General features: G+C 44.2%; 1 long non-coding RNA gene across 1 annotated transcript in view; it reads right to left on the bottom strand.

The window, feature by feature from the left end:
* LOC309537384 overlaps positions 1 to 15,315 on the bottom strand; it is a 106,831-nt gene that overhangs the window by 68,230 nt on the left and 23,286 nt on the right. The window lies entirely within an intron of this gene.

Genomic DNA, 15,315 nt, shown 5'->3' with positions numbered 1-15,315 from the left:
CCTAATGTATACATTTTTGAGAACATATTTCCCCCAAATATAATGCATTTTTGTATGTTATTTTCTCTATTTAAACAAAGTTTACCCTGGTAGATGCATTTTTGCACATATTATTTGGCTGGAAAACTGTGTTACAAAAATCAGACAAGTGCAATTTCAAAGGATGGCTGCGCTTATGCTTCCATATTGTTTCAGAAAGCATAAATTAGGCACGTTCACCATTAAATGTGAACTGGGAAAAAAATTGTCCCCCATCCCTAGCATGGAGAGGAAGAATTTGAATCAGGACTGTTGCTGGGAGGGGGAGGGTTAATCCTCTTGTCCTTGTTCACCAAGGAGCCACCCTTCCTCTTCTCTTTCTTTATAAACTTGATGTAATGATGTGTTTAGCTTCTTGTCTGCTTTGACCCATGGCTATCCTAGCTGGGCACCATAAGCAAATGCTCATAACTACGTATTTTATTTAACAGGGTTTATATGCTGCTTAAATCACCAAAAACATCCAAGCGTCTTGCATAAAACAAAACAAATTTTCCATTAAAATTACAAATAAAACCAAACATTAAAAACAAGTTGACCAAAAATGTATCAAAATATAATTAAACAATGTTTATTATTCATTATTTATATTTTTATCTCACTCTTCATCCCAAGGTCCCAGGACAGGATACAACATTAAAACACAATATTTTTAAAAAAACGAAAATGAAAAAGGCACTCTGCACATGTTTGAGGGAGCCCTAGTCCTCATGACAGTCCTCAAATATTCTAGAATTCAGCTGAGTGTTGGCGCTGGAAACAGGTTCCAGGAAGACTAAGTTCTGACGAAGCCTGACTCTAATAATTAATCCCTCTTGTAGGCAGTTTGAGTGTGAGGCTTTGAGGAATTAAGGGATGGATTGTCTTCCTGGCCCCACCCAACACCTCCACCTTCCACTTTAAAGCGGAGTTGCCACTTACGGATCCTGCTCCTGCACCTTCAAGGCAGTCTGAGATGGAAAGTATTTTTCTAGTGTGAAACATATTTTCCAACCCCCCTTAATTTCTGCACTCAGGTTGCTGTTAAAGGCATGGCTCCAGTAAAAAAAGGAGAATCAAGCTCTATTTTAAGCCTTCTACTCACTTGCCCCCTCCCATGACAATGTCTATCCTTCTCCATTGAGGTGTGTGTGGGGGGGGAGGATACTTGGAGACCAGCTAGGAATCCAGATCCAAGATTGAGAGAATGTACCTTTTCATTTTTCATCTCTGCATTTGTGATGTCTGGTTTTCAGAACCTTGCAGGGAACTTGGACCACAACTGGGAAATAAACTTTCTCTTGCTTTCAAGACATATGTAAACTAGGCTTGCCAACTTTCTCCCCCAAACCCTGCTCCTGTGCTAGGGTAAAAGGTAAAGGTATAGGGACCTCTGACCATTAGGTCCAGTCGTGGCCGACTCTGGGGTTGCGGCGCTCATCTCGCTTTATTGGCCGAGGGAGCCGGCGTACAGCTTCCGGGTCATGTGGCCAGCATGACCAAGCCGCTTCTGGCGAACCAGAGCAGCGCACGGAAACACCGTTTACCTTCCCGCCAGAGCGGTACCTATTTATCTACTTGCACTTTTGACGTGCTTTCGAACTGCTAGGTTGGCAGGAGCCGGGACCGAGCAATGGGAGCTCACCCCGCTGCGGGGATTCAAACCGCTGACCTTCTGATTGGCAAGTCCTAGGCTCTGTGGTTTAACCCACAGCGCCTCACGCGTTAGCACCGCGTGCTAGGGTAGCCAAATGCAAAAGAGGGCAGGGCTTCTGAGCCTTTAATTGCAGTTTGATTTGTAGACAGTGGCAGTGCTTACCTCTATGTCCTATGAAAACCATTTAACAGCTGATGTCTGCTGCCATTGATGGCACAAGAGCAGGGCTTTCTTTCTTTCTTTCTTTCTTTCTTTCTTTCTTTCTTTCTTTCTTTCTTTCTTTCTTTCTTAAAAGCATTTATGTATTAATACATTAATTTCAACATTTCCTCCAAGAAGACCAGGGTGAATCTCTCCCTCCCCATTTCCCCTTTACAACAAACCTGTGAGGTGAGTTAGGCTGAGAGAGAAAAGTCACCCAGTGAGCTTCGTGGCCGTGTGAGGATTTGAACCCAGGTCCACCTAGGCCTAGGCCCAGCACTCTGACCCACTGCACTACCCTGCCTCTCTCGATTTGTTGGCAATCCTAATGTAAATGAAAGTCAGGCACAAATACTTTCCCACAAAGGCCTCTGCCCCTGCGCTTTGTCTGGGGCTCAGATGCGGGAGGAATTTTGAGCTTCAGTTCCTCGACTGAGTTTCTGTGGAGTGAGCCACGGCAACCTGGATTGTCTCAGTTCATCTTCCCACAGCTGTCACTGGCAGCCAGGTGACAAGTGAGCAAGGGATTACAGACAAATAGCTGGCAAAATCTTTTTTGACATCTGAGGAAGCAGGAAGGGAACCCTCCCACAGCCTTGGGGATTAGGGCCAAGATGATGATGATGACAATTCAGCCCAGCCCTGCGGTTGATGTTTGAAGTCCCTTCTGCTTCCTTTCCTGAACAAGGAAAAAACTTGTTTAGATGAAAGAATAAAAGGCTGAGCTAGCAATAGTCCCAGCCGTTCTACTTTCAGCAAAGTTCTATATATTTATATGTCATACACACACAAACCCACCAACATTTAGTAAGTAACCTTTGTCAGAACTGAGTTGCTTGGCATCTAGCATGAGGTAGTTCAACTGTGAGCAGGAACAGAAAGATGTGTCATTTTAGGTCAGGGGTCAGCAACCCACGGCTCCAGAGCCACATGTGGCTCTTTTACACCTTTGCCGCGGCTCCGGATTGGATACTAGCGAGGGGAGGAGGCGCATTGTGCGCCCCGACACTCCCCAATGTGGCGGGCGATGTACTGGCTGTGACGTCGCATGGGGGCGGTGCGTGCGTTAGTCACGCACCGTCCCGACGTCACCTTCCCGCCCGCCCGCTACATTGTAAGGGGCATGTATGCTGGTCACTGTTTTGAAGGAGAGTGAAGAACACACACACACACACACACACACACACACAGGTAACTTGTTAATTTAACGTTTATTTCTATGAGGAGGAGTAATTCTGAGGGGTCAAACAAAGAAATAATAAAAAAGTGACAAAAAAGTTATTTTTATAATGACGAATTTTGCAGCTCCCAGTTTTTTTTCCTTCGGAAACGGGTCCAAGTGGCTCTTTTTGTCTTAAAGGTTGCAGACCCCTGTTTTAGGTTCTCTCAGATTCTCATTTTTCCATTTTTAAATTTCATTCTCCATACCCCTGCAGCAATTTGTGATTTCTTTTCCTTTAAAATCCTTATGAAAATTCATTAGCATTTGGGTGTGAATTAATCCTAATAAACACATTTTTGTGTGTGCATTTTTGACTAAAATACACATTCTGGCAACAAATTTTTCCTAATGGAACGCATTTTTGAATGTTTTTTCCCCCCATCAATATATTCATTTGTATCCACACTTTGCCCTTTGTAAACATTGCTGGGTGAATCGAAAATGAGAGTTAAGTGCAAATATTTAAAGGAAGCTCTGTTTCAGTTCACATCATTGCCACAGAAAGCGTGTGACACATTAGCCTTTGAACATGAAGTGAATCAAATTTCTCCCCCGTCCCTAACTGTGGGCTCATCCAGACTTGCCCTTGCCCTGCTGCTTCCCCCAGGAAAACTTCATCTGTATTACTAAATTGGAGCAAACGTCCATCAGGCTTTCTCCTAAAGAGGGTTTTCCCAGGGAAACTGGCAGGGAAAGAGCAACACTGCTCAGACCTGTGCCTAGAAAGCACGGAGCAAGCAGAAAACCGCTCTGACCCCTTGTTTTCTAGGGGTGGGGCAAGTGGAAGTGCGGACGAGCCCCATGAAAAACCTGTCTTTCCTCTCCCATCCTTATGGGAGTTAGTGGATGTTAGCGGGTGGATGCTTTGCCATTGGGCCACAAGCTATTCCTTTATTAATTGCATTCACACCCCACTTTTTCTCCAAGGAGCTCATGGTGGCCTACATGGTTCTTCCCCTCCTCATTTAATCCACACAACAGCCCTGTGAGCTAGATTAGGCTGACAGGCAGTGACTGGCCCAAGGTCACCTAGTGACCTAGAGCCCAGGTTGAGATCCGAACTCAGGTCCTCGCCTGACACTCTAACCACTACACCATACTGCCTTCTCCCTTACTGGGGCTGTGTTTTGAGGTTACACATTCAGAGCTCATTCACACTTACCTTTTGCCTCACACTTTCTAGATACAGGTCCACATTTTAAAGCTCTGCATCCAAGCCCCCCCCCCTTGCCCTGCTGCTTTCCCCAGGCGGCAAAATCTCTTGGGCTGACCTCATGTCTGCCCTATTCTCTCCTGGGGTCAAGCTGAGCTAAGGTAATATTACAAGCAGTATTACCACTGAGGAATTAGGTGCTCAGTGCTTTCTTTATTTCTCTACCTTCTTCCCCCTCGTCAGGTCACTGTGCTAAACTCATTTTGTGCCAGATTCTGAATTCTACTTAAGCCCCTCAAATCATTGATCCAGTTATGCCTCAGAAAATTGGTTTGTTTCACTCTCTGCACATTAATATAGCTGACTGACCTGGTTCCCTTCCTGGTCTATTAACTGTTTGATGGTTAGACATCTCCTGACCCAAGTCAATTTGGGGTGTGTAGGGGCTAATGTGTATTACGCATTATTGACTATTATTATAGTCAATTACTATATTATTATTATTATTATTATTATTATTATTATTATTATTATTACTGTCAATTACTATTATTGACTATAAAGTTTATTTTTTGAAGCAATTATTTAACGTTGCATGGAAATATATTCATATTAAAATTTATAGGCTACCATAACTTATTTATCCGTCAGGGAACATAAAGTTTCCCACAGGCATCTGGCTGGCCACTGTGAGAATAAGATGCTGGACTCAGTGGGCCATTGGCCTGAACCAGCAGGTTCTTCTTATACATGAGAAGTAGATGGATTACCACTGAGCTACTGCCCTTCCCCACACTTGCCACTGATCAAAGCCACAGAACCTGCAATGCTCAACAGGTTAAAAGCAGCCACCGCTCCATCTCCTGCCTGTTTAACACACTTGACCACATCTCTTATGAATAGCCTTTTCACAATGCACCAAAGGACGCCCCGTGTCTATTTCTGTCCACTTCCCTAATCTGTTGGTTGTGCAGCAGCCAGCTAAGCAGCTCCTGCCAGCCAGCCTTTGGGGCATTCATGCCTCTTGGCAAGGCACATTTAGAGAAAACATTTGAGCCAATAAAGATGGCCCATAGATGTGTCGAGAGCATGCAGGGTCAAGTAGTTCCCTTCACCTCTAATTCCCATGCATTTTATGGCCAGCTAGAACATACAGGCCCATGACAGGAGATTCAGTTACATTGGCAGGCAAAGCACTTCATATGCATTGTATATGCATTCTAACACTGTGACACCAGATGGCGCTGTGCAGTTCCGTTTTTGCCAACCCGATTTCTCATACAAAGTTTAACTGAAACGCTTCTTTGATGTGTCCAGATCCAGCCAGGGTTATGGTGAAAAGGGAAGGTCAATACAACCTTTCCCACTAGGGATGGAGGAAGAAATTGGTTCTGCTTGCATTTTAATGCAAACCTACTTACCAAACCAATACACCAGGGCCGGAGCACATTTTTCAGACTGAGGGTCATGTTCCCTTCTCACAACCTTCTGCCAGCAGTGGGTGGGGACAGAGGCAAAAGTAGGTGGAGCAACAGAGGCAGAGGTGGTGGGCACCAGGGATGGCATCCTTGATTTGAAGAGGTCTATAGGGAAAAGAGCATAGGAGCTTAGGAATCTGCCTCTTCCTCCTCCTCCTCCTCCTCCTCCTGCTGCTGCTGCTGCTGCTGCCAGAAAATAAACACCAGGGGTCTCCTGACAAGCACCAGAAGTCGCTAAAGCAGATTCCACACCTTTAAGCCTTGTTTAGATCTGTGCAAACTTAGGTATGAAATTGAACGTTGTCTGAATTGGAGGCGTGAGGGGGTGGTGGGGTTTACAGCGACACAATGCCAGAGAGCCCACTGGTGTAGCTAGCAGCCCCGAGGCCCTGAACATGGAACTGTACTGAGGACTCCCTCAGTACAGCCAAATTCCTTCCGGCCTGCCTCAGCATCTTGGACGTCAGCAGGGAGTGAAGCGAGGGACTATATCTGTCAGTGACAGGTCAGAATGGAATGTGCTGGGGTGCCAAGATGGGGCCTTTTTCTCTTTCTCCTGTCCACCTCTCCTCTTATGGAGAAGAAGAGAAGGGAGGGCTGAGGGGGGAAAGCCTGGGGCCTTTGCACCCACAGCCTGAACAGCTCCTCTTATGGAAAGGCAATGGGGGAAGCCCTCCGTGTCAGCAGCAAGGCGTAAGAGATTCTCCAGGCCTCCCCACAGCTTAACACAGGCTGGAATACTAGCAAAGTGGAATAGCGATGCCACTGCATGGACGTCAATGCAGGACAGTCTCCCATCCCTGCCTTGCAGATTCCAGAGGAAGTTGCACTCCAACTTTGAATGGTTATATAGGGGTGTAAAAGAGATGCTTCGCTATCCAAACCAGAGGCAACATGATATATCCCCCTGCCACCACATTGGAATGCATGTTTAAGATGGTTTAATGTGGGTGGATTAGCTACCCCTTAATTAATGCCATTTTTGTGCAGCATGCAAGCAGAGTGGTTAAAGGGTAAAAAGAATGTCGCACCCTTTCAACACATGCCAGCTTAGTTTATGGTGCTTTTATCTTATACTTGTGGGACGCGGGTGGCGCTGTGGGTTAAACCACAGAGCCTAGGGCTTGCTGATCAGAAGGTCGGCGGTTCGAATCCCCGCGACAGGGTGAGCTCCTGTTGCTTGGTCCCAGCTCCTGCCAACCTAGCAGTTCGTAAGCACATCAAAGTGCAAGTAGATAAATAGGTACTGCTCCGGCGGGAAGGTAAACGGCGTTTCCGTGCGCTGCTCTGGTTCGCCAGAAGCGGCTTAGTCATGCTGGCCACATGACCCGGAAGCTGTATGCCAGCTCCCTCAGCCAATAAAGCGAGATGAGCGCCGCAACCCCAGAGTCGTCCATTACTGGACCTAATGGTCAGGGGTCCCTTTACCTTTACCTTATACTTGTATATCTTGAACGCCTCCTTCCGACACCTCCTGCAGCCAAACATATTGACTGCTTTCCCTTGGGCCACATCAGTGAGGCTGAGAGGGGGGGTCTTATCATCTGGGCAGCCCAGGACCCCCATATACACTGCCCAAGCTTGTGCCTTGGGGAGGTCTCTTAACCCCCTGAGGCACATGCCACTGTGGCTATTGGATGGCCCCAATTTTATGGAACTCTCCCAGCTACAGTTAGACAGCCCCCCTCAGGGGCTGGGATGCTCCTGACCTGGCAACCCTAGATGTGATCAGAGCAAGGCCTGATTTCCTGTCCATAACCTGCACATGACTGAGACAGGGAGAGGTGGCCTCCCATTTCCCTCCCTCTTCTTTCCCTTCCTTCTTTTTCCATGTTCCCTTTCTTCCGTTCCCTTCATTCTCTGAGTCACTGAACAGTGTTCCTGACCAGGAGCAATTCATGCCAGTTGGATTTGGATTTCTCTTCCACCTGCTTGAAAGCATTACTCAACTGACAGTTGTGGAGGCCACAATTCCATCAGGGGAAAAGAAAATGAAAGGGCTGCTGCGAAGGAGGACGTTCGCATCCAACGTGCCCAGCTTTCAAGATGGAATGTTCCAGATCCTGTTTATCTGGCTTTGCCTATGAGGAGGCCCGTATAACTCAGGCTCCAACAACTGTGATTTTGGATTGTACATAACAGTAGGGGGGCTTCTTCAGATCAGGACACAGAAGAGACGCTGGTAAAACTACAGATCACAGGAAGATGGCAGGGTTAAGGGCCGTCCAACCGGTAGAGGACCTCTCAGAAAAGATAAGGCTGTGTGAATTCTGTTCAAGTAAAGGGAACAGATGGGCAAACCTGTCAATTTTGGTTTATCTCAGTTTCTCATTTTTTCCAGCCTTAAGTTTCACATCAGTTTGCTTTTTAAAAAAGGGGGGGAAAGCCATCATTTAAATTCACCAGCATTTTATTATTATTACATTATATTTATACTCCCCTTTTCTCCAAGGAGCTCAAGGTGGTGTACACAAATCTCCTGCTTACCATTTTATCCTCACAACAACCCTATGAGGTAAGTTAGGCTAAGAATGAATGGCTGGCCCAAGGTCACTCAGTGAGTGGAGAGTTGAGCCTTGATTTTCCAAGTCATAGTCCAGCACATCACACTAGTGTTGATTTCTCCTTGAGAACACATTTGTATGCAATTTGTTGAATATGCACATTTTTGCATGTTTCACGAATGTATTTTTATGCACACTTTACCTTCACATATGTTTTGCTTTTCGTTTTACAAAAGAAACGCATTACTTCCTCAAGAACTGCATTGCAAAATTCAAAGACTTTCAAAATTTGAAGGTTGTCTGTGTTTTGGTGTACATGTTGCTTGAGGAATCAAATTTCCCATCGCTGAAAATCAGTGTGTGTGTACAGACACACGGACAAAACACACAGCAAGTGTCTCTAGCCCTTTTTTGTTCAGTATCTAGCCAATGCTTACTGACATCTCAGGAGTCAGAATCACAGATACACACACACACACACACACACACGAGTTTATAGTCATTATTGCTGAAAGAGTATGGGCACTGCAGGCTCATACCTTAGGTGTCAAAAGGGTGACTAAATGTGAAGAGGAAGGAACTGGTCCAGCTTTCTTCTCTTTCTTTGCAGTCTTCTTGGACTGCATCCAATTACATCCCTATCTAGTTTCCTAGGCACAATTAGATCGACACCATAAAGTGCTAGAGTCTTAGCACTAACGATGAGTTAGAAATGTGATTCGGTTTTAATTTCAAGGCCAACCTCCCTAATTCACACTTTCCAAAACAATACACAAAATGAAACACAGCTGTCCTTCAGAATTCAAAATCATCTAAATGTTGCAATGTAGTTCTCCAATAAAATAATGTGTAGAAAATGCATATAATGGGATAAAGGTTACCTAAAAATGCACTTAGTGAAAATAACATAAAAAGGGGCAATATTATATATTCAAATTGTAATAATGACAAAGGTGCATCATTATATATGGGGAAATTGCTTTGGTAAAATGTGAAAACTAGGCAAAACAACATACAAAGATGTGTATACATGCAGTCCCCACTTACCAAACATAATGCATTCTCTAGATATTGGTCGTTAGGTGAACACTCACATAACGAGTCCACAATTTCTATTGATTCCTTTGAGGACATTTCTAATCCAGGATTTGTCTGATCTCTCTTGCCCCTCTGGGTAGCAGCCAACCAGCAAAAGAGAGATAAAAAGGAAAACTGATCTCTCCTTCTGTCTGATTAGTTCAGGGGTCAGCAACCTTTTTCAGCCGTGGGCTGGTCCACAGTCCCTCAGACCGTGTGGTGGGCTGGACTATATATTTTTTTTGGGGGGGGGATGAATGAATTCCTATGCCCCACAAATAACCCAGAGATGCATTTTAAATAAAGTCACACATTCTACTCATGTAAAAACACCAGGCAGGCCCCACAAATAAACCAGAGATGCATTTAAAATAAAAGGACACATTCTACTAATGTAAAAACACACTGATTCCTGGACCGCCCGTGGGCTGGATTGAGAAGGCGATTGGGCCACATCCAGCTCACAGGCCTTAGGTTGCCTACCCCTGGATTAGTTCAATCTCATTTGCTTGTCCATTCCCTGCATGATTTCTGCCCCAAAATGGCTGCTACTGGCCAGCAAAGCACAAATAAGTGAGGGATTAAGGAAGTGGGCAAACTTCTGCTGTTCAGATATCTGAATTTGCGGAGAGTATAGTGAAGTTTGGACATACAGTAATTATTTACATTCGGAAAAGTGAATATTTGCATAGCGAGCAAGCAGAAACTGGGACCTGTGTGTATTAGGAGAAATTTGCACAAAAATGAATTTTCAGAATGGCTTTGAAAAAATTAACAAATCACAAACACATGAAGATGTGGAGAACTGATGACTGGGACAATGAGAAACTGATAGTGACAGATTGTCCCATCCTAACATAGCACATGCATGTGCATGGCAACAGTATTCAAACATATGCATATTGACAACACAAACAACTGGACTGGATTTGGTCCTCCCTGCTTGTTATGTACTGAGTTGAATAGGATCCAAACTGCAGCAGTCTGATTGGTCCTAGAACAATAGGATCCAAATTGCAGCAGTCTGATTGGTCCTAGAACAATAGGATTCAGAATGCAGCAGTCTCATTGGTCCAAGAACAATGCAGCAGTATAATTGGTTGGCAGGAACCACCCAATCATGCTCCAGATATGAGTGAATCCACAACCTGATTGGCTTACAGTAGAATTCCAGAATTAACCAATCATGTGCAGCCCATTGTGTAAATAATGTATATAAAGCAGATACTTTGAGGGGACTTTTATTCATTCCTCCTCACTACTATGAGCTGAATAAAGAGCTTGAAATCACTCCTTGATTTTCTACCCTCCAATTCTGGACATTGGCTGAGAAGATCTTCCCTCCTTCCTTCCCTCCTTCCTCCTCTGTATGTGCATGACTGGAAATGGGAGAATGGGTCATTGGATGGCCTTGTGGACCTCCCTGTTCACGGGAAACCGGCAGAGGGCAGCGAGAGGAGCTCTCTGCACAGAAGCACACGCCACATCTCGTAGGCCAGGGCGTTCTTGTGCCAGTGAACGCTAACCATCAATTAGGCAGTTCAAGGAATGGTTGTTATGGCGATGCTTTGTCTATTAAACAATATGGCTGTGATTAGGAGGCATTCTATGTGCCAAGCAAGATGGGCGGTGTTGGTGATTTATAAGTGTGCAAGAAATGTCTGGATGTTTAATGAGATTGCATTGGGGCTTCCCCAATTTAATTTCCGCTCTTCAGTGATGAGGTCACTAGGCTGGTTGGCCCTCTGCCCTCGGTGACGAGCTCTGCTTTCTCACATCCAGGCAGAGGCATCCTGATAGTATTAGCAGTGCTTGGAATGAACTAGTTTGATTTAACAAAGTTCAGGGGCCCATCTGCATTATACATTTAAAGCACTGTTGTACCACAGTCATGGCTTCCCTCAAAGAATCCTGGGAACTGCAGTTTGCTAAGGGTGCCAATAGTTGTTAGGAGACCCTTATTCTCCTCACAGAACCGCAATTCTGAGAGCTCCCCGAAATGAGCTACTGACTGCTAAGCCACTCTGAGAATTGTAGCTCTGTGTCCTAGCAACTTTCAGACCTATAGTTCCCAGGATTCCTTGAGGGAAGCCACAGACTTTTAAAATAGTATAATAGGGTTTTAAGTGTCATGCAGCCTAGTTCAAAACTCTGAACTACACCTGAAAGTAGTTCCCATAATTCCTGAGTGATCTGAAATTTTGGGGGCAGTACTTTGAGCAATCTAGAACACTTAATAGAATATTCAAAATTCAACATCTTCAAGTTCAATATGTTAAAACTTTGGGGGCCTTTAAGCTTAAATATGATATTTCTTGGGGGAAATAAATCAAACAATTCACATTCCTCTGTATCTCTGTGTTTTTGTGTTTTCTTAGTCTGTATATTTTATGCTTCAGCACTGCAGCTTGCAACGTTCCACATGCTGAAAGTTGTTGTTGTTTCTTCTTTTTTTGCCAAGGATCGTTTGGATCAATCAAACTGTGAACTGAATGTGAAACAAATCAGTTCGTTTTGTAAAGGGACAAAAAGGATCTGGAATAAATTGCTTTGGGGGGCATGTTGAATTTTAATTAGTTTCTTTTAAAAATGAACTTTCCAAGCTCTGACTCTTAGTCTCTCCTAACATTCCTATGATTCATTTCAAGGCATCAAAGTGTCCTAGTAGCCTTTTGCAGATGTAATGCTAGCTCTTGTTAAAACCACAGTTTGCAAACTCCAAGCTAGTTTTGTGACCACCTGCTCCTTCTTTTCATCTCACTTTTCCCCACACCGCTTCTCTGATATGCTCCTCCTCCTTGCCCACCCATTTGTTTCTGCATCCAGTGGGAGTAAGGAGGAGAAGGGCCCATTCACTGTCATGGGAGGTGCCCACTTGGAAGAGCCACCAGAGGGCCTACCGGTGTTGGAGCCAGTCAGGTGCCTCCTCCATCTCTGGCGCAGTTTTTCAACTGTGGAGGGGAAATTGATCATGCAATTAAATCAGTAGTCAAATTGTAAGCAAAAACACATCTGTCAACTGCATTGCAACTTGTGATCATGAGGGCGGGGCAAGGAAATGGGCTCCCCCTTTGTTTTTAAGGTACAGCACCCAAAGAGTGCTGAGGAACACACACATATGTTCCCCCTTTGCCTAGATTTCTTCATTTTAACTGCTGTATGGAGTAGGGAACTGCCAAATGGAACCCTGCCATTTCCTCATCATGAAAATCTATGGGCCAGATGTTATTTTGACAGGTTCGTGCAATAGTTACATATGTTTTGCTTGTGTAACTAACTTTTCAGTAAGCATGCTGTAATGTACAACTGCTGGTGGTTTGGGATGCTCGCTTATCCCTTCTATCTTGAAGGTCTGGCAATGAAGGAGCATGCATTGAGCCTCTGCCAGATCAACCCCACATTATGCATTCTTTTGTGGTGTGGACTCCTAAAGGACAAAGATTTGCAGCACATGACATAATAAAAACTAAGGCCTAGTTCTTCACCAAGGTCATAAGCTGTGGGCTGTACCATTTCATATGGAATGCTTTATGCAAAACAAAAACAACTTCCTGTAGCCTGCCAAAGGGAAATATAAATTACATTCTTTCATAATTAGCTTTCTGTGTGCAGGGATTTTATTTTTGTTAACAAGTAGAAGCATTCAGTCCTGAGAAGTGGTCTCCTGTTTACAGTCAGTAGTGGTACAATTCTAGGACAGGTTTACCGTTCTTAATACCTCAGGGAGAACTATGCCTCAGTTGTGGCATTATATATTTATTTACTATTACATTTATATCCCAAATTTCCCCCAAAGAGAAAGTTGGGATACAAACTTCTCCCCCTCTCTGTTTTATCCTCACAGGAACGCTGTGAGGTAGGTTAGGATGAGAGACAGTGACTGGCCCAAAGTCACCCAGTGGGCTTCATGGCTGAGTGGAGATTTGAACCTTGATCTCTCAGGTCCTAGTCCAGCACTCAAACCACTACTCTACACTGGCTGTTTAATAATATTAATGTTATAATATTAATAAGCCATGTGGTAAGCCTTCTTATTAACAACCCCACAGAGGGTGACAAAGGTATACAGGATTGCTTATAGCTTCATTGGTGTGAAAAAGTTTATGGAACTAGTTTATGGAACTAGTTTTGGACTTCGCTACCATTTGTTTGTAAAAATGGTGGTCGGTCTTCTAGGAAGAGAACTGTAGTTGTATAGGGGATTTAATGGGGTAATGAATCCCACATTGGAAAGCCAAGTAGTGACACATAAGGCCAATGTGCTAATCTCTTATACCACAGGAATGTAAAAAGTCCAGACCAGATGGAGGGCTGACAGATTTATGGGCGTTCTTTATTCCAAAAGGGTAAAAAAACAAAAAAAAAGAGAGGAGGCAAATATCATTCTGCTAGAGTGTGTGTGTGTGGGGGGGGTATCTCCTCATGAATCAGTATAATTGCTTTATAATATCCAAAGTATTGCACATGACTACTTATTGGCTTGGCAGTGTGATCCTAAATCAATCTGACAGAGTACAAGGCATTTACTCATAAGCATAGCCCCAGGTACAGATTTTTTGGGGGGTGCGAGGTAGGTGCCTCCACACAGGCAACCCCAGGGCGGCCCAGCCTGGTGCTCCTCTCCCAGGTTTGAAGAATCAATGTTCACAAAGAGGAGCACTGGGCCGGGCCGGCATGGGGGCGCCTGGTTTGTGTCTGCCAAGAGTTGCGTCAGGTGGGCAGAAGACGCAGTGTGGCCCTGCTTGACTTCTGGGCAGGGCAGTGTCACATCAGCAGTGAGGGCTGAGGTGCTGCGGCAGGCTCCTTCACCCTTCGCGCCCTGCCAGCACCCTCCGGGCACACGTGCAGCTCCCCAGCAATTGTATAATTAAAATCAGTAAATCACAGCTTATCATTTTCTATGCAGAGAATGCTTAGATCAGACAACCGATCTTGGGACATTGTTGACTGTAGATTATTCTTTATCCTTTTTAGTCTAGAAAATGATTTTCATCAGAACAGTGTGTAACCATTAAACACAGGAACATCCGGAACATTGTTTTCACATTTGGAAAAGCTGTCTGAATTGTCTCCTGGAATATTATTTGATTCATACCTTGGTGTTTGGCATTTTCTTTTTCAGGGTGAGCTTCTTTACAGGTGGAAGAGCAAAAATTCATCAACTAGACTAAGGTCAACATCCTTTGGGTACTTCTGCATCAACACCTTAATGCCATTGTGAATTTGTTCCTTGGCTTCTCACAGGTTCATACAAAAATGAAAAATTGCCAGCTACACTCCTACACTGTTGCTCTTCTTATCTAGGTTGGTTTTGAGAACATTCATGACAGGAATAAATTAATTTACCCTAAACTTGTCCCTTGGAGAAAGTTCATCTAAGGTTTCGGGTGTTGTCCCCCCCTTTTTTTGTACCCGCTGTCTTCTTTTGACAGTTTTGTACTCCATATCTGGTACAGCAAATTTCTCTAAAACAGAACAGAAAACATTAAGGCACCAGGATAACTAAACTTCAGTTGTCATATGCTATTACTCTAACTCCCCCATCCTGCCTCTGCAATATGGGCTTTATCTCCCATGATTATTTTTTTTAATGGGTCCAAACTAAATACACTTATTCTGCAATAAGACCTGAGTTAGAAAGATGATGAACTCCTGTCTTTGCTACTACCATTTGTTTTTGGGTACCCATGCTACAATCACAGGTACATGGAAATGTTTTCTTAGGAGCGACAACCGCTTCACCACCAAAGAACAATTAAAGGCTTTAAAACGAAGAAAGACGTTCCTTTACCATACAGCGGGTGTGTCCCTCTAGCTTTTCTCTTTGTCTAACTGTCATTATTGCCATGGCTTCTTCATGCTTTGGGTAAAAATACCGAAAGGCAGAAGGAGGCTAGTTTCACTTGAAACAAACAGCGTCTGCATGTTTTGCCTCAAATCTTGGGTTAGGCACTTCAAAACAAAACAAAACGATCTGGAGAATATGGCTAAACCAGGGAAAGGAT

Source organism: Podarcis vaucheri (assembly GCF_965113315.1).
Source record: "Podarcis vaucheri genome assembly, chromosome: 7".
NCBI lineage: Eukaryota > Metazoa > Chordata > Lepidosauria > Squamata > Lacertidae > Podarcis > Podarcis vaucheri.
This window is presented reverse-complemented; position numbering and strand designations above follow the sequence as displayed.